Genomic DNA, 19183 nt, shown 5'->3' on the forward strand with positions numbered 1-19183 from the left:
ACCCTACAGGCTCCACAGCAGCCGCCCCTAGGCAGGGGCTTAGCACCCTCTTCACACACACACCCCCGGCCCTGCATCCTGCTCCCAGGGAACGTGGGGCTGCTCCATCCTCTAGGCACCCTCCTCGGCTGAACCACCTTTCTGGCCAGGTTCTCTGAAGCCCCTGCAGTCAGGTTCCCTGGGCCCTGGTGCACAATTTATCCTTAGGGCTTAACCCAGAAGTGGGGAAACTATGGCCTGCAGGCCACATCCAGCCCGCAGGACCCTCCTGCCCAGCCCCTGAGCTCCTGGCCGCCCCCGGCCCCTCCCCTGCTATCATCCCCCCACTGTCTGCAGCCTCAGCTCACTGCACCGCTGGTGCAATGGTCTGGGCAGCGGGGCTGCGAGATCTTGCAGGGCAGGGCAGCGCAGCTACAGAGCCGCGGCCTGACCCAGTGCTCTGTGCTGTGGGGTGGTGTGGCTAGCTCCTGCAGGCAGCGTGGCTGTAGTGCTGCCAGCTACTGGTGCTCCAGGCAGTGCGGTAAGGGGGCAGGGAGCAGGGGGGGTTGGATAGAGGCAAGGGAGTTTTGGGTGGTGGTCAGGGGTGTTGATGGGGTTGGGGCAGTAGGAGGGCAGAGAACAGGGGGGTTGAATGGAGGCAGGGGTCCGGGGGGGGCAGTCAGGAGGAGACGGGGGGTTGGATGGGGCGGCGGGAGGCAGTCAGGGGCAGGGTTTTGCAGGAGTGGTCAGGGAGAAAGGGTGGTTGGATGGGGGCAGTCGTCCCGGGGGGGGCAGTCAGGAATGAGAGGAGGGGTGGATGGGGCAGTGGGGGGCAGTCAGGGGACAGGGCAATCGGAGGGGCAGTCAGGGAACAGGGTGGATGGTGCAGGGGTTCTGGGGGGGCCGTCAAGGGACAGGGAACGGGATTTGGATGGGGCAGAAGTCCCGGGGGGGGCCATCGGGGGCGAGAAGCAAGGGGGGTCAGATGGAGGTGGGAGCCAGGCCACGCCACACCTGGCTGTTTGGGGAGGCACAGCCTCCCCTAACCGGCTCTCCATACAATTTCAGAAACCTGATGTGGCCCTCAGGCCAAAAATTTTGCCTGCCCCTGGCTTACCCCCTTGTTGCCCATGCTGTAACCGGCTGGGTTATGTCAGCGGCCAGCAGCAGCCTGGAGGTGTTAGCTGCCTTTTGACATTGTGCAGGCAGGAAGGGACAAGCTGCTTCAAGCCACAAGGGAAGGTGCGGGAGGGGAAGAAATGAGCTCTGCAAAGATACAGGCCAGGTCATCCCTTCCCCCCTCCCCTGGAAGCAGCTCCCGTCCCTTCCCTTCGGCACAGTGCCAAAAGGCTGCTGCTGGCCACATTCTGGTGTGAACCCTGGCAGAAATCTGGGGAGGGGGCATGTGACCCAGCGTGCCCTGCACTTCTTGCCTTGGGAGGATGCGGTGGCAGGTACCAGGAGAGGCGGGTTTGTGCCGGGGGCCCAACCATGGAGGGCAGAGAGGGCCGGGTAGGGAGTGTCGAGTCGGCTGGTCACCCCTCCGTCCCTCCCAGCCCCCATGTGAAAGAGGTGTACGGGAGTGTGTGTGTGTCAGTGTCCCTGTGTGAACCCTAAAGCCTTAAAGATAAGAAGGTAAATAAAAAGAATCCAATCATGCCATATTTCTTTTTAACAGGGGCTCAGTCAACTTGATGTTACTTTGAATGTTTGTACTGCAGAGTTCTGACTAATTGCCATTGAACTCACTTGAATGCGAGTAATTTTACCAGGCATCCTGTATTCAGCATAGGAAAATATGGTCACCCCACCTAAAGGGGAACTCAAATTTGAAGCCTCTTGTGACAGAAGACAGGGGCACTACTCCAGCTCAGATTCTCCCTGCCTTACAGGTGTCCAGGGGAATGGCTACTGGAGTTGCTGTTTGGGGAGACAAAGGTAAGCCCCAGAATCCATAGGATTGGGTTGATCCTCAAGCAGAAGTTTTCCTGTCAACATAACTTTTTGATTTTTCTTAAATTATTTTACTTTCTTTTTGCCATAAACACTGACGATTGAGGAAAAGACTTTACTGACTACGACAGCTCCCCTGAGTCATTCCACCAGCTAACCCATCTTCTAAAATATGATTTATTTTGCTGGTCATTTTTCAGGAAAAAATACCTGCTTAAAGAATGCCTGTACTTGGTCATAAAAATGAAAAACTTACAGGTAAGGGCATCAGAATATTTGCATGTGTCTCCAAAGACCATTTTAAAAGGGTTTCATCCTACCTCAATACATCTTACCCATCACTTTCTAATAGCTGCCTCTCAAACCTTCTTCCCGCTGTTGGCTCTCTAATCTATAGCTCCACCAACTGCTACTTCTCACCACTACCTGCCAACCCCCATCCCTTACCACACACACAAAACTCCGACCTCCCCCATTTTTATCCCTGAAAGAATTTCTGTAAGTGTTTGACAACCATAGCTCTCTAGGAGAAGCCTAGTGTGGTCAAATACACTTCCCAGATAGGAGGGTGGCAATACCCTTATCTCTTTTTTGAGGAGGTGCCAACCAGAAAAGGATATAGGTGTGTTACCGCATTATCATGGTCTTCCAAATATATGACGTGTGTGTCCAGACATGTGAGTGGGTCTGTGTGGAACATTGTTACCATAAAGGTCATGGCATCCTAGGTTAGCATGTTGGAGGACTCAACCACATGGGTAGTGATGTCTCCTATGGCAATAGACCAAATTCTGTTTTCAACTATATTTTTTTAAAATAGTGCATGCATATATTTAACTATTGCATTTCATATGGAAATGGAAACTTTTTTAATATCATAGTTATCCAGAGTCCAAAATCCAAAGTTTTCCAGTTTAAATGTTTCCTCTTCAGGAATTACTGCTTGTACCTATTATGTGGTCCAATTAAATATAGCTATATCATGGTGCACACAATTCAGGGAAATGAGAGTCACTTGATGTGGTAACGATGCTGTGCCCAAGTATCCTCCAGAAAAGCAAAGGCTTAGTGCAGCTCCTTCTGATTTGTCCCAAGAGCTTTCCCTTCAGCTAACATAGTGGTTGCTGATTCAGGTAGACCTCATGCAACCCACAGTGTCTGCTGTGGCTTTAGGCTTGTTGGAGTAGGTCAATAGTGGGAGCTCACACTGCTCTCTCTTTCTCTAGAAGAGCTGATTGAAAAAGACTTGCAACATTTTATCAAAAAGAAAAGGAGTACTTGTGGCACCTTAGAGACTAACAAATTTATTAGAGCATAAGCTTTCGTGAGCTACAGCTCACTTCATCGGATGCATCCAATGAAGTGAGCTGTAGCTCACGAAAGCTTATGCTCTAATAAATTTGTTAGTCTCTAAGGTGCCACAAGTACTCCTTTTCTTTTTGTGAATACAGACTAACACGGCTGCTACTCTGAAACCTGTCATTATGCAAGGCATATCATTTGGTTTTGTGCCAAGTTGATGCCAAACTATCAAAACTAATTCAGAAACATCAGAACATTTTATTTTGGGACAACAATAATTAGGGGGGAGCCATCATGGTCCCTCATGTGAGATGTAGTTCAGATGTCACATTCTCTATTTCAGCCCTATGGGCTGATCCCCTATGTCTCCCATGGTGCACAGCTATCTCTCCCTCTGGCTGAACTGCTATAGTGCATCCTGGGAGTCCCATGACCACAGCGAATCATGGTGGATGTAGTCCAACTGGGGCACCTAGCCCATAGGGAAGAAGGGAGGCATGAGGCACATGAATTACCAGTGAGGTCCACTCCTGAAGGCATGATCTGAGCATGCCTAAGACGCAATGCCTGTCAAACTGCACAGCAGGAGGGCCAGATGCAAGCCATTGATAGGTGGCGGAGCAGCACAGCACCCACACAAGAGACAGTCGGGTACACAGGGAAACATAAGATGAGCGTGAGTTGGAGAGAGAGAGAGAGGCAGATAATTTTGGTTGCTAAGGTATAGGCTACAGAAGCAGTTGACCTGACTAAGTGCTTTACTCCTGAAAGGATTCACAATGGATCCTGAGCAGAGGGAGGTGCCTATCTCTGGCCTGTCAGACAGGCACACCAGGTCAGCTGCTTAGGTGCCTAAGCCTCTCCTCTCCTCACATCTTTCCCCCTGCCTCTCCTCAGCAATTCACTTGATTCTAGAAAAGAAAGTAATTCAAGAGCTGAGTATCTATGTTCAATCTTTTCCTAAGTCAAAAGATTCAAGTCAAAATAGTAAATTTGACTGATTAGTAGGGCCAGATGCTTGGCTTGTGTAAGTTGGTGTAGCTCCCCATTAAAGTCAATGGAGCTGTGCCAATTTACACTTGCTAAGGATCTTGCCCATTAAGTGTGCATAGCAAAGAGCTACTGTACCCACTGGGCCAAATTTTCAACAGTCGTGCTCACAAATGTTAGAATACAGCTGTCTAACCACCCAATACACAATAAAACTTGCAGGCACAAATTAGAGGCCAGACTGAAGCTACTTTTAAAATTTGGCCCATTACACAAGACTCAGATGGAGACAGAGCATCCCTGAATATGTCACCAGCTGCCTCCTTCTCGTCTCTGCTCTGAATGGCAACCCATTTCAAACAAGCAGACTTCATTTTCACATTTCTCAGCTTTGTTTTTGAAACCTGTTTCACTGAGTGGCAACTTAGCATTCAGCCTGGCACCCATTCTAAGAGTTTTTAAAAAAGACGAACAACCCTAACAATAAACGTGCCACTTGAGCTTATTTCATTTCTTTAAAACTAACTGTTCACATTACATCTGCACATTTTGTTAATCTACAAAAAAAATGTAAATAGTATTTGATGTATTGATGTCATAAATCATTCTGTTTTATGCCTCCGAGACTGAAAGAGCTATGCCACAAAAATCTGCCTCCTCTGATTTATTAAACTGTTGCTTAACGGATGGAGGTGTCAATTCAGGGTTCATCTTTTTAAAGAAACCTCACTCCAGCGTTTTCCCCAAAGCCTGACTGAGGGGGGTTTTCAACTTCTACCCCGTGCATTCCTTATGCTGAGAGCCTCCCCCACCTTTCAGTTAGTCTAGGACAGTGGCTCTCTACCTTTCCAGACTACTGTACCCCTTTCAGGAGTCTGATTTGTCTTGTGTACCCCCAAGTTTCACCTCACTTACAAACTACTTACTTACAAAAATAAAAAGAGTACTTGTGGCACCTTAGAGACTAACAAATTTATTTGAGCATAAGCTTTCGTGAGCTACAGCTCACTTCATCGGATGCATCTAATGAAGTGAGATGTAGCTCACGAAAGCTTATGCTCAAATAAATTTGTTAGTCTCTAAGGTGCCACAAGTACTCCTTTTATTTTTGCGAATACAGACTAACACGGCTGCTACTCTGAAACCTACTTACTTACACAATCAGACATAAAATACAAGTGTCACAGCACACTGTTACTGAAAAATTGCTAACTTTCTCATTGTGATCATATAATTGTAAAAATAAATCAACTGGAATGTAAATATTGAACTTACATTTCAGTGTATAGTATATGAAGCAGTATAAACAAGTTATTATCTGTATGAAATTTTAGTTTGTACTGACTTCACTAGTGCTTTTTACGCTAGTTGTAAAACTAGGTAAATACCTAGATGAGTTCCTATGCCCCCAGGGATGCACATACCCCTGGTTGAGAACCACTGGCCTAGGATGATCATATGGCCAAAAACAGCTCAGACACACAGGTGCAGCTCCTATTTCCTGCAATAGGAGTTGTACTGTGTAATTGAGAGTAGAATTTGGTCCCCGATAAACATTTTGAGCCAAATTCAGCCTGGCTGTAAGCAGCTGTAACTCTGTTGCTTAGTAAAGTGGCAAATACAAAGTGACTAACTATGACTGCCTTAGAGCAAAAGATTGGAGAGATCTGAATTTGGCCTTTTAGCTTGTATAAGCAGATAGCTGGTAATATGAAAATCAGCCTTTTTTGCTGACTTTTGTAATGCCGTGAACAGCTACTGATAACTCAGCTAGACCTGGAACATCTTATTTTGTGTTTTGGGGAAGCGGAGGGGAGGGGATAATGGGGATATGGAGGTATTTGCATTTCCTAACTTCTCCCCATTTGGCGGAGAGGGGACATAGTGAGATTGCTCCCTGGCTTCTGTCTACCCTTTACTAAAATCTTGGAGCATAACCAGAAAGGTATTTAAAGTTTTATCAGAATGGCATTTAGAATTTCCAGACAATCGCTGCCACGAGAGAGCCAGTCTACAAAAAAAGCAGGTGATTTTGGACAGCTACCAAAACTGCTCCAGACAGAATTCTCTATGGGGAAGGAGAACAGTTCAGAAACTGTTCCTAATTAGTTCAGCCCACACTGTGAGATCCCAGCAGAGTGGACAAGTACTTGTATGTGTCAATTTAGATATCTCCATTCTGTTTCTTGCACCTTTTCCATCCTGCTAATTGCTTGTAAAAATGTAGGCTGTAGGATCTCTTACTCGGGTTCTTCATATGGTATGCTGCTGATAGGCTGATTTTCATATTGCTAGCTGTTTTGTTCATTTTGGTGATGCCATGATCAGTCACTGATAATTCAGATAGACCTTCAACATCTTATTTTGTATCTTGGGGGGAGTGTGTGTGGGGGGGAGGTGATGGAAATATGGAAGTGTCTGTATAATCTTATATGCAGGGTCGGATTTAGTCTTGTGGGCATTGGGATCAAATGGAAGATTTTTCATCCCACACTCAATTGCTCTTTCCTTATTGGAGACTTTAGTGATGCCTAACTGCAAACTCCTCTTATCAGTCAGTACAATAATGAGGTAAGGCACAGTAGAAAGCAGCAGTAGTTTCAGTAAATGGGATGGGGTTGACTGGCCTGTATGAGCCTTTCAAAGAAAAGGGAGGATGCATTGGCAAGAAACAGAATTCAGTCTATACTTATTACTAAGAGACATGGCAAAGATTCAAACTACTGCTGCATTTGTGTGGCAGGGACTCCCCCAGTTCAACATCAGGCCTTTCACTGCTTCAGTTTGCTTTCTTCCCACTCAAGACACCACACCACTAGTGCCTTTCAGGTTAAATCTCCCCTTCTGAGGTCTGGTTTATTAACACGAAAACAACGCTCAAAAGCAAACCTTTCAGCCTTCTTCCCTGGGCTCAATTCATCCTTTCAATTCATAACAGGCTTTAGCATCCTTATAGCCCTCCTTCCAGGACTTCCCATTCCTTTTAGTCCTTCCAAACTGAGCTTGCCCTCCTGCAATTCTCTCAGCTAATGTTTCTACCCTACTGCACCTTGAAGTGCTCTTCAATTCTGAAATTCCTTTCTGAGCCCTGGTCTACACTAGGCAGTGAGGTCGAATTTACCAGCGTTAAATCGATGTAACCCTGCACCCATCCACATGACAAAGCCCTTTTTTTCGCCTTAAAGGGCTTTTAAAATCAATTTCTTTACTCCACCCCTGACAAGGGGATTAGCGCTGAAATCTGTTTTGCTGGGTTGAATTTGGGGTACTGTGCACGCAATTAGATGGTATTGGCCTCCGGGAGCTATCCCAGAGTGCTCCATTGTGACCACTCTGGACAGCACTCTCAACTCAGATGCACTGACCAGGTAGACAGGAAAAGGCCCGCGAACTTTTGAATTTCAATTTCCTGTTTGGCCAGTGTGGCAAGCTGCAGATGATCATGCAGAGCTCATCAGCAGAGGTGACCATGCAGAGCTCTTCAGCAGATGTGACTATGATGGAGTCCCAGAATCGCAAAAGAGCTCCAGCATGGACCGAACGGGAGGTACGGGATCTGATCGCTGTATGGGGAGAGGAATCCGTGCTATCAGAACTACGTTCCAGTTTTCGAAATGCCAAAACATTTGTGAAAATCTCCCAGGGCATGAAGGACAGAGGCCATAACAGGGACCCGAAGCAGTGCCACGTGAAACTTAAGGAGCTGAGGCAAGCCTACCAGAAAACCAGAGAGGCGAATGGCCGCTCCGGGTCAGAGCCCCAAACATGCCACTTCTATGATGAGCTGCATGCCAATTTAGGGGGTTCAGCCACCACTACACCAGCCGTGTTGTTTGACTCCTTCAATGGAGATGGGGGCAACACGGAAGCAGGTTTTGGGGACGAGGAAGACGATGATGAGGAGGCTGTAGATAGCTCACAGCAAACAAGTGGAGAAACCGGTTTTCCCGACAGCCAGGAACTGTTTCTCACCCTGGACCTGGAGCCAGTACCTCCTGAACCCACCCAAGGCTGCCTCCCAGACCCACCAGGCGGAGAAGGGACCTCTGGTGAGTATACCTTTTAAAATACTATAAAAGGTTTAAAAGCCAGCATGTTTAATGATTAATTTGCCCTGGCATTCATGGCTCTCCTGGATATACTCCCAAAGCCTTTGCAAAAGGTTTCTGGGGAGGGCAGCCTTATTCCATCCACCATGGTAGGACACTTTACCACTCCAGGCCAGTAGCACATACTCAGGAATCATTGTAGAACAAAGCATTGCAGTGTATGTTTGCTGGCGTTCAAACAACATCCGTTCTTTATCTCTCTGTATTATCCTCAGGAGAGTAATATCATTCATGGTCACCTGGTTGAAATAGATGCTTTTCTTAAGGGGACATTCAGAGGTGCCCGTTCCTGCTGGACTGTTTGCCTATGGCTGAACAGAAATGTTCCCCGCTGTTAGCCACACAGTGGGGGGAGGCAAAATGCGACCTTGTAACGAAAGCACATGTGCTATGTATGCAATGTTAACAGCAAGGTTTACTGTGAAAGAGTGTACCCATTGTTCTATAAAATGTGTCTTTTCAAATACCATTGTCCCTTTTTTTTCTCCACCAGCTGCATGTGTTTCAAGGATCACAGGATCTTCTCCTTCCCAGAGGCTAGCGAAGATTAGAAGGCGAAAAAAACACATTCATGATGAAATGTTCTCTAAGCTCATGCTGTCCTCCCACACTGATAGAGCACAGACGAATGCATGGAGGCAGACAATGTCAGAGTGCAGGAAAGCACAAAATGACCGGGAGGAGAGGTGTTGGGCTGAAGAGAGGGCTGAAGCTGAAAGGTGGCGGCAGCGTGATGAGAGGAGGCAGGATTCAATGCTGAGGCTGCTGGAGGATCAAACTAATATGCTCCAGCGTATGGTTGAGCTGCAGGAAAGGCAGCAGGAGCACAGACCGCCGCTACAGCCCCTGTGTAATCAACCTTCTTCCTCCCCAAGTTCCATAGTCTCCTCACCCAGACGCCCAAGAACGCGGTGGAGGGGCCTCTGTGGAGGGGCCTCCGACCACCCAGCTACTCCACCCCAGAGGATTGCCCAAGTAACAGAAGGCTGGCATTCAATAAGTTTTAAACTTTTAAAGTGCTGTGTGGCCTTGTCCTTCCCTCCTCCACCACCCCTCCTGGGCTACCTTGGTAATTATCCCCCTATTTGTGTGATGAATTAATAAAGAATGCATGAATGTGAAGCAACAATGACTTTATTGCCTTTGCAAGTGGTGATCGAAGGGAGGTGGGGAGGGTGGTTAGCTTACAGGGAAGTAGAGTGAATTAAAGGGGTGGGGGGTTCATCAAATAGAACTTTCACACTGTAGCCTGGCCATTCCTGAAACTGGTTTTCAAAGCTTCTCTGATGCGCGCTGCACCCTCCTGTGTTCTTCTAACCGCCCTGGTGTCTGGCTGTGCACAACCAGCAGCCAGGCGATTTGCCTCAACCTCCCACCCCACCATAAACGTCTCCCCCTTATTCTCACAGATATTGTGTAGCGCACAGCAAGCAGTAATAACAGTGGGAATATTTCGCTGAGGTCTAACCGAGTCAGTTAACTGCGCCAGCGTGCTTTTAAATGTCCAAATGCACATTCTACCACCGTTCTGCACTTGCTCAGCCTGTAGTTGAACAGCTCCTGACTACTCTCCAGGCTGCCTGTGTATGGCTTCATGAGCCATGGCATTAAGGAGTAGGCTGGGTCCCCAAGGATAACTATAGGCATTTCAACATCTCCAACGGTTATTTTCTGGTCTGGGAAGAAAGTCCCTTCCTGCAGCTTTTGAAACAGACCAGAGTTCCTGAAGATGCGAGCGTCATGTACCTTTCCTGGCCATCCCACGTTGATGTTGGTGAAACGTCCCTTGTGATCCACCAGTGCTTGCAGCACTATTGAAAAGTACCCCTTGCGGTTTATGTGCTCGCTGGCTTGGTGCTCCGGTGCCAAGATAGGGATATGCGTTCCGTCTATGGCCCCACCACAGTTAGGGAATCCCATTGCAGCAAAGCCATCCACTATGACCTGCACATTTCCCAGGGTCACTACACTTGATATCAGCAGATCTTTGATTGCGTTGGCTACTTGCATCACAGCAGCCCCCAGAGTAGATTTGTCCAAATTGATTCCCGACTGACCGGTAGCTGTCTAGCGTTGCAAGCTTCCACAGGGCTATTGCCACTCGCTTCTCAATTGTGAGGGCTGCTCTCATCTTGGTATTCTTGTGCCTCAGGGCAGGGGAAAGCAAGTCACAAAGTTCCATGAAAGTGCCCATATGCATGCGAAAGTTTCGCAGCTACTGGGAATCGTCCCAAACCTGCAACACTATGCGGTCCCACCAATCTGTGCTTGTTTCCCGAGCCCAGAATCAGTGTTCCACCGCATGAACCTGCCCCATTAGCACTATGATGCCCACATTGGCAGGGCCCGTGTTTTGAGAGAAGTCTGTGTCCATGTCCTCATCACTCTCGTCACCGCACTGACATCGCCTACTCGCCCAATTTCGCTTTGCCAGGTTCTGGTGCTGCATATACTGCTGGATAATGCATGTGGTGTTTAATGTGCTCCTAATTGCCAAAGTGATCTGAGCGGGCTCCATGCTTGCCGTGGTATGGCGTCTGCACAGAAAAAAGGCATGGAACGATTGTCTGCTGTTGCCCTGACGGAGGGAGGGGCGACTGACAACATGGCTTACAGGGTTGGCTTACAGGGAATTAAAATCAACTAAGGGAGTGGCTTTGCAAGAAACTGAATGGCCGCCTCAAGGATAGAACTCAAAACCTCAAGGATAGAACTCAAAACTGGGTTTAGCAGGCCATTGATTTCACAGAGGGAGGGAGGAAGGAGAAAATGAATACAAAACAAATCTGGTCTATTTCTTGTTTTGAGCCACTTCATCTATCTTTATACATTATGCTGGCAGCAAATTGTGCAGTATGACCGCTAGCCATCGTCACCTCCTGGGTGCTTGGCAGAAGATGGTGCAGTATGACTACTGGCCATCGTCTTCTGCTAGCTGCACATTAAAAGACAGTGCACTGCCGGTAGGACTCAATCACCGTGAGACGAAACAAGGGAAATGACCTGGCTGAGTCACTCCCATATTTGCCCAGGTGCCCGGTTAAAAGAGCACCCAGGACTACGTCAACGATGGTTACCAATCATACTGCATTGTCTGCTGCCAAACGGCAATAAACTGCTGCTGTGTAGCAATGCAGTACCATGTCCGCCAGCACCCAGGAGACATATGGTGATGGTTAGCTGAGCAGGCTCCATGCTTGCCGTGGTATGGCATCTGCACAGGTAACTCAAGAAAAAAGGCGCAAAACAATTGTCTGCCCTTGCTTTTACAGAGGGAGGGAGGGAACGGGGGCCTGACGATATGTACCCAGAACCACCCACGACAATGTTTTAGCCCCATCAGGCACTGGGATTTCTACCCAGAATTCAAATGGGTGGTGGAGACTGCGGGAACTGTGGGATAGCTACCCACAGTGCAAAGCTCCGGAAGTCGACTGTTGCCTCGGTACTGTGGACACAGTCTGCCGACTACATGCACTTAGAGCCTTTGTGTGGGGGGACACACACTCGACTGTATAAAAACGCTTTCTACAAAACTGACTTCTATAAATTCGACCTAATTTCATAGTGTAGACATACCCTGACCTACTCTCTCCCAGTCCTCAGCTAACCACATGCAGGCCTCTTAAGTCACATGGTCGCTCATCAAGGACCTTCCTGATCCCTCAGGCCTATCAAGTAGGAAGCAATTTCCATAAAAGACTGGTCTTGGAACAAGCCCACTGATTCACGTGCACTGTTATAATACACAGAGAGCTGGGGAGTAGGAGTTAGAATGATATATCTGACAATGTGGTCTGTTTAACCCCAAGCATATCTTAAAGGCAGGTAGAGTAGGTTGGTGTTAATGTTTATAGTAGAACAGAAAGCAAGATTAAGGGAGAGATTCCCTCCCCCAATCCAAATGCTTTATGTCACTCAGATTAAAATTCGTCAGACAAGTGTTCTCTGTCAGAGCAGCTTCTTTGCTTCCCACTCCTGGTGGGCATGCATTGTGCTCTGGCTAGCCTTAACTGGAGGATGAGGATGGTCACTTAGAGACCATCTTCAGATGCTGTTGGTTAGAGCACCCCCAAGACTGCTCTAACCTACACAGGGGCTATGGCTGCAGGTATGCAACAACAACAAATAGACAGCTGTAACCTGCTGTGTGCTGGCCCATCCCTACCTTTCCTGCACTGAGTGGCTCTTGGTGCAGGAAAAAATCTGTCCCTAATAGTGTGCTTGTCCTAAATAACAATTTTCCTTCTATCTTGGAATTTAGATAGGCAAGATAGAGACAAAGTAAAAAATGTACTACAAATGGCTTTTCTTTAAAACTTTTCAAATAAAATGGAGCCATACAAACATCGTAACAGGAATATGCACCAACATTTTACTCTTATTTTTTGCAGTTCCTTGAAATTGCTACTTTGCTATTAATGCCTGTGCTGAGATATCCAAGCATGCATTCGTTTTGTCATATCAGTCATGCCGCTATTCAGCTCTGGAGCAAGAAATTTGCCCATGGGGAATCAGCTTATAAGTTAATGCTTATTTCATATTGCTGAGCCAGTATTATTTTATATCACTGCCACCATTCTCTGCAATGTCAATGGTATAATACCTGGATAGCTTTTTAAAACTTGTGGTCAAGACTGAGCTATTTTTGGCACAGCCTGACATACTGCCTGTTCCAGTGCTGCTGCCAATATCACTAGCCCAGTACATGGCTGGGGTTTCTCTGCACAGGTGGGAGGGACACTGGTTCAAAAGAGAAACTTCAGGGAGATGCAGAAGAAAACAAAATGTAACATTTGGGGGAAATCCTTGTTATTTGTAACCATATATTTGGTTATAGGCTCTCTCAAGCTAAGCAAGGTCAGGGTCGGTCTGTACCTGGAAAGGAAACCTATAAGAAAAATTGAGGCTGCTGCAAGGAGTGGTTTTCAGTGATTCAGTAGGTGGCAAGCTTTCTTCTGAGTCAGGCTAGGATAAGTGCAAATATGGTAGCAGGGGTCACTGTGTTTTCTTGTAAAAACCAAGATCCTGACCACTTATGGTCAACAAAGAGCTACAAGTACTTTTTGGCAATAGCAGGAATGTTACCCAAATGAAATTTGATCAGGACACTGGGGTCAACACCAGTCTATCTAATTACATGCCCAATTATGGTTTTATTTGAGGAAAGCTGTTCTCGACTCCTTGACCTAAAGGGCTGTGTAGCATTGTTGTGTGCTGTGAAACTATTGATACACTTAAGTGGTTCTGGGGAAAGTGAGCCTACCATTTGTTCAACTCACAGTTAAAGTTTGTAAAACCTTCGGAGATTTTTCTGGATGAAAGATGCTATTGTATTATCGTCTATCCATTGACTGCTTGTACATCTTTGTGAGATGTTTTTTTCTGTTTCCCGTAAAATCTTTGCTGTTCATATTTTAAAATCACCAAGCCAACATCCCTTCTCTTGCTGATTTTCCTTTGTATTTTAGTTATCACCCTTCAGCTAAAAATAAAATAAATAAAATTCATTAATGCAAATATCAGACTATTTACACCTCTGCAAGCTGTGTTAATCACACTGTTTCCGAATCTTCCATTGCTTCATTACATTGCAAAATAGAGTTACATTGTTTAAAAATCTATTTTTCTATGCTAGGCCATAGGATTGACAGTGAAGCAATCTCTACAGGAGAGATACTATGACCCTAGGGTACATACAGTTCCTGCACACGTTCTGTAGCATTATATCAGGGGGAAGTCAAACAGGGTGGGGATGCCTTGTGGTAAGGTTTCCTTTACCACAGGTTCCGTTCCCATGTGCCCTCTTATCCTATTGGTTTCAGAAAAGAGAAGTAAACTCTGCTGTTGCAATTATTCAGAGAACTCAATCTATAGTGGCATCAAGTGTACCAAAAAGTGGCAAATACAAGGACAATGGCATTTTTGTAAGGACTCTCAAAGCATTGCCGGAAAGTGAAAGTATAAATGTAATATTCCCTATCATATAATACTTTATGCTTGAAAAACCCATTCACCATTCATATTGTATTTGAAAGAACCAGAGAAGGGGCAGGAAAAGGTACAAGGAGGGGTAAATAGACAAGGAAAAACAATGGGGAGAAGCAGGGGGGATTACATGTACACTTCAGGATGAGATGGTTATCTGCTAGTCTCATACTACAGTGTGAAAAAGCTGAGAAGAGAAAGAAGCCTGAATGAAACCCCTGGATTTGAATATCCAGTATTTGGGAAAGTTTGGATCCTAATTCTAACTCTGCAGCTCAGATGCATCTTGAGGTGGGAAGTACATTTATAACCCTCTTAAAATCAAGTGGAGTTCAAAAATCTCAAAACTAAAAAATTTCCTTCTCTCTTTTTAAGGTCTTCCTACAAAACAGGTGCACGTTGAGCTTAGGTTTGTGCTGGCTTCTGTCAGTATAGACCCTGGAAAGTCTGATGGGGAGGAGTTGCAGTGCATGAAAGTGTCTGCATCTTTCTGTCCACCAAGGGGTTTGTATGGGCCAGTCCAGCTCAGAGTTCACAGCTCTGGCCAAAGTAGGACTTAGAGAAATTAACACTCCCTTCGGTAGCTTCTGCTAGCAAGGCTTCTGTGAAGCCTTAGCCAGAAAATGGAGTTACCTCTCCTGGCCTCCAGCACCTGAGGAAAACCCTAGAGTGTGGCAGCAGCAAAATTGCTCCACTGGGGCACAGAGAGTCCAGGGGGCTCAGGAAGAGATAGTTTATATCTTCCATGTAGCTTCACTGAATTTATCCCATTATTTATAAAATACATATAAACATTTTATGTAATATTGTACATATTTCACTCCTTAAAAGTCTAACCTTCAGATACATAAAGCACAACAAAGTAAAAGTCTGACTGGCAAGTTTTTGCACCAAAAGTTATACCACTTTCATTAAAGCGCGTTAATTAAAAGCACTGTTGCATGGCCACACTATCTTCCACTGGTGTCATTGCGTGACCACACTTGTGGCACTTGCATTGCCAATGAAAGCAGTGCACTATGGGTAGCTATCCCACATTGCAGCTCTCCCTCTTCTACTTCCCCCCTCTACTGCTAGGTCTTGTGGGAAGGCGGAGGGGATTGCGGTGCATTATGGGTCCAGGCTCAATGCCCCATGATGCACTGCTTTCTGTCCCAGCATTCAATGTGCTTCCATCTTCAGTTTGCGGCATTTTTCAACGTCGCTTAATGCTTTCCCCGCCATATCTATCTCCAGGAATGGACCCCGCACTGCTCTCCACTGTTCTGTTAGCTCTCACTAGCACATCGTGAGTGGCAGTGGAATTATTCTAGAAGTTACAAAGGCAACGGCAGTCACAGTTGCCTGACATGGTGTCCGACATGGACAGCAGCAACATTAGATTGCTTTTGGCATTCACAGAGAAGCTGAATGCTGTGGAACGTCGATTTTGGGATCGGGAAACTAGCACAGACTGGTGGGATTGGATAGTTATAGAAGTCTGGGATGATGAGAAGTGGCTGCGGAACTTTCAGATGTGGAAAGCCACCTTCATAGAACTGTGTGCAGAGCTTGCCCCAGTCCTGCGGCACAAGGCCTTCCAAATGAGAGCTGCCCTCTCGGTGGAGAAGCGCATGGCAATCGCAGTGTGGAAGCTAGCAACTCCAGACTGCTACCAGTCAGTCATGAACCAGTTTGGAGTGGGGACGTCAATCATTGGTGCTGTGTTAACACAAGTGTGCAAGGCCATTAATCACATCCTGCTGTGAAAGACCATGACTCTTGGCAATGTGAGTGACACTGTGGATGGTTTTGCAGATATGGGTTTCCCTAACTGTGGTGAGGTGATAGATAGGACACATATTCCAATTCTGGCACTGGATCACCTTGCAACCAAGTACATCAATCAGAAGGGGTACTTCTCTATTGTTTTGCAGGCACTTGTGAATCACCGTGGGCAATTCACTGACATTAACATGGGGTGGTCTGGAAAAGTGCATGACGTATGTATCTTAAGGAACACTGGTCTGTACAGAAAGCTACAAGCAGGGACTTTTTTTCCAGACCAGAAGATCACCATAGGGAAAGTAGAAATGCCCATAGTGATCTTGGGAGACCCAGCATACCCCTTAATGCCATGGCTCATGAAGCCGTACACGGGAAACCTAGATGGCAGTAAGGAGCGGTTCAGCAACAGGCTGAGTAGGTGCAGAATGACTGTTGAATGTGCATTTGGCTGTTTAAAGGCGCACTGGCGATGCCTATATGGCAGGCTAGACCTGAGCAAGGAAAATATTCCAATGGTTACAGTCGCGTGTTGTACACTGCATAATATTTGTGAAAGGAAGGGCGAATGGTTTTCTCAAGGGTGGATTGCTGAGGTAGAATGCCTGGCTGCTGATTTTGAGCAGCCAGATACCAGGGCTATTAGAGTGGCGCAACGTGGGGCAGTAAGAATCAGGGATGCCTTGAGACAAGACTTCCAACAAGAAAGCCAGTAATGATTGTTGCTATGCTTGGGACTGTAATGATTACTTAAATCTGGTAGCCTATGAAGCAACTGTGATTGTTAAGGCCTAGAATTCAATGCAGGATTAATAAAAGTGCTGATTTGCATGGTGCCAGGAGGTATCATCCCTTGTGAGAAAATAAAGAGTGTGTATTAATAAAAACACTGCTTTTACTGACAGACAAACCACACCAAGACACAGACATACATAGCCATCTACACAGCTGGGGGGGGGAATGGGAGGGGGATGATTTTCATAGTTGAGTATAGGTCCTGCTTTCATTGGAACAGCTGTCTCCGGGGGTGGGAGTGTAGAGGAAAGCACAAAGCGCCAGAAGGTGGAAAGGAATGCACAGGGGGAGTTTGGGGAGTGCATGGGAAAGAGTTCACAGTGAAGGGGAAGGTGGGTATGCATCTGCTCAGTCTGCAATGTTCTGAGAGTCTGAAGATGTCGGTTTGACAATCCATAACTTTAATCAGCCTCTCTGTGGTATCCCTGTTGTAAGAATCCTTCTCTTCTCTTTTCTGCTTTTCACTTTCCCTCCACTTCTTGCGTTCAGTGTTTTCAGCCTCTGACTGTTGCAGCACAATCTGGAACATATCTTCCTTGGTCCGTTTCAGCTGGTTTCTTATCTTGTGCAGACACTCTGTGGCTGTAGGGCAGTTGTTTCTCAAGGTGAAATCTGGAAACATATGGTTCACAATAAACAGTAGAGCTATTTTCAGGTACACACAGACCATTGAAACAGTAACATTAGCACACTGCTGGTAACATACCTATCACTTTCTCTGTGACCCTAGGCAAGCACGCATGAGGCAGAAGACCCAAAGTATGGTAAGTGAACTCCAGGGCAAGGGCATTTTTATTGCACTGAGGCAATCTGAAAAGGTTGCAGGTCACCTAAGGAGTGGAAACAGTCTAAACTGTACCACCATTTTCCACAGGCGGTGGTCACTATGAAAGATATCTCACTCCTGAGGTAAGCAGGGAAGCAAGGGTGCATCTGCTACACGCTTGCAGCTTCTGCCCCGGTCCCTATGTTGCTCGCCTGTGTACAACTTTGGTCCCTGCCCAAGTGATTGCAGAGTGGCGTGGGAAAGTGCCTTTCAGTGTGGGAAGGAACAAGGCAGCTCTGCCAAGGAATCCTGGCAGAGGATTGTTGAGTACCTCAAGGAAAGTTTCCTAGAGATCTCTGTGGAGGATTCCCATGAAATCTCAGAGTGCATCAACTCCCTGTTCCGCCATACTGTCCAACTTACGACAGCTTTTTGAAGTGTTCTTCTTCTCTCCTTTATACACAGATTTCCATTTAGCTAAAAAATCTGGTGGGTTTTTTAAAAAAAGGAATATCCGCTGTCAAAAAAAAAAAGGGTTTAAAATGATAGAAGTTTCACGCATGCAAAATAATTGGGCAAGAAACAAAATTCTGCCAGGTTCAACCTTAGTCAGAACCCCTGACTATCTGTAGGTGAACATAGCCTAATTCCCACTGAGACCTCCATCCTCGTCAAATGAGTAAACAGCTAGAACAAAAATTATGGTTAACTTCTTGAAGTTTCAAAGGCGGATATTAAGAGCAAGAGATTTGAAACTGCAGGGATATTCAAAACAAGACTATACAAGTTGCTCAGAGTTTTGAGTAAACATTCTTTCTCCTGTGCTGATTGCCTGTTTGCTCCAATTCCCTTCTCCTTCCCCCCAACCCCCTTCCTTTGGTCTCTTCACCGATCAGTGAAAGCTGGGCTCCTAAATACTATGGAGGATGTAGGCCTAAGTGCCTAGTGCCTGCCCAGACTACAGCATGAGGCTAGATGCACACAGCTGAAATTGGTCCCACCTTCCTGAGGACATGGTACACCAACCAGCATGGAATTTTGGCCTTGCAAATCCTGGAGTGCTACGTAGTAATTCTGCCCAGGGATTGGGGAGGTAAGTAGGGAAGAGGCTTCCTATATCTCCTTCCCACACTGGTGGACCCACATGGCACTCAGAGTGGATGTGTGTTTAGTGGTCAGTACATCGGATTATACATTCTCTGTCAAAATTATTTTTAACAGAAAAAACAATTTCCACAAAATCAATATTTTCAACAGGTAAATTTTGATTTTACTGAAAATTTTTGATTTTTTTCTGAGGGAAAATATCAAAACAAGATATTTCAGCTCAAATGCAAGTATTTTGTGTTGAGTCAGTTCAGCCTTAGATTGCATCTGCCCAAGGTGCAACAGTTTCTCATGAGGGTTGTAGTTCAGGTGCTTCATGCCCCCCTTCACTCCATCCAGCAACTACCTTTGCCATTATGCACCACACCCTCCCCTAGGAGCAAGTCTTGTGGCTTCAGTGGAAGTTGTACAGTTGTAGTGGATCATGGGA

General features: G+C 46.3%; 1 protein-coding gene and 1 long non-coding RNA gene across 5 annotated transcripts in view; one reads left to right on the top strand and one right to left on the bottom strand.

Annotated features, from left to right (window-relative positions):
• Nucleotides 1–19183, top strand: part of RIPOR2 (RHO family interacting cell polarization regulator 2) — a 184542-nt gene that overhangs the window by 59526 nt on the left and 105833 nt on the right. The gene's annotated exons all lie outside the window — the stretch shown is intronic.
• LOC119851808 overlaps nucleotides 13880–19183 on the bottom strand; it is a 113546-nt gene continuing 108242 nt past the window's right edge. For all 3 annotated transcript variants that reach the window (XR_006278970.1, XR_006278971.1, XR_006278972.1), the window contains one exon: nucleotides 13880–17492. This is a non-coding gene — a long non-coding RNA (uncharacterized LOC119851808). The remainder of the gene's footprint in view (nucleotides 17493–19183) is intronic.

This window comes from Dermochelys coriacea, chromosome 2 (genome assembly GCF_009764565.3).
Source record: "Dermochelys coriacea isolate rDerCor1 chromosome 2, rDerCor1.pri.v4, whole genome shotgun sequence".
In the NCBI taxonomy this organism is placed as follows: Eukaryota; Metazoa; Chordata; order Testudines; family Dermochelyidae; genus Dermochelys; species Dermochelys coriacea.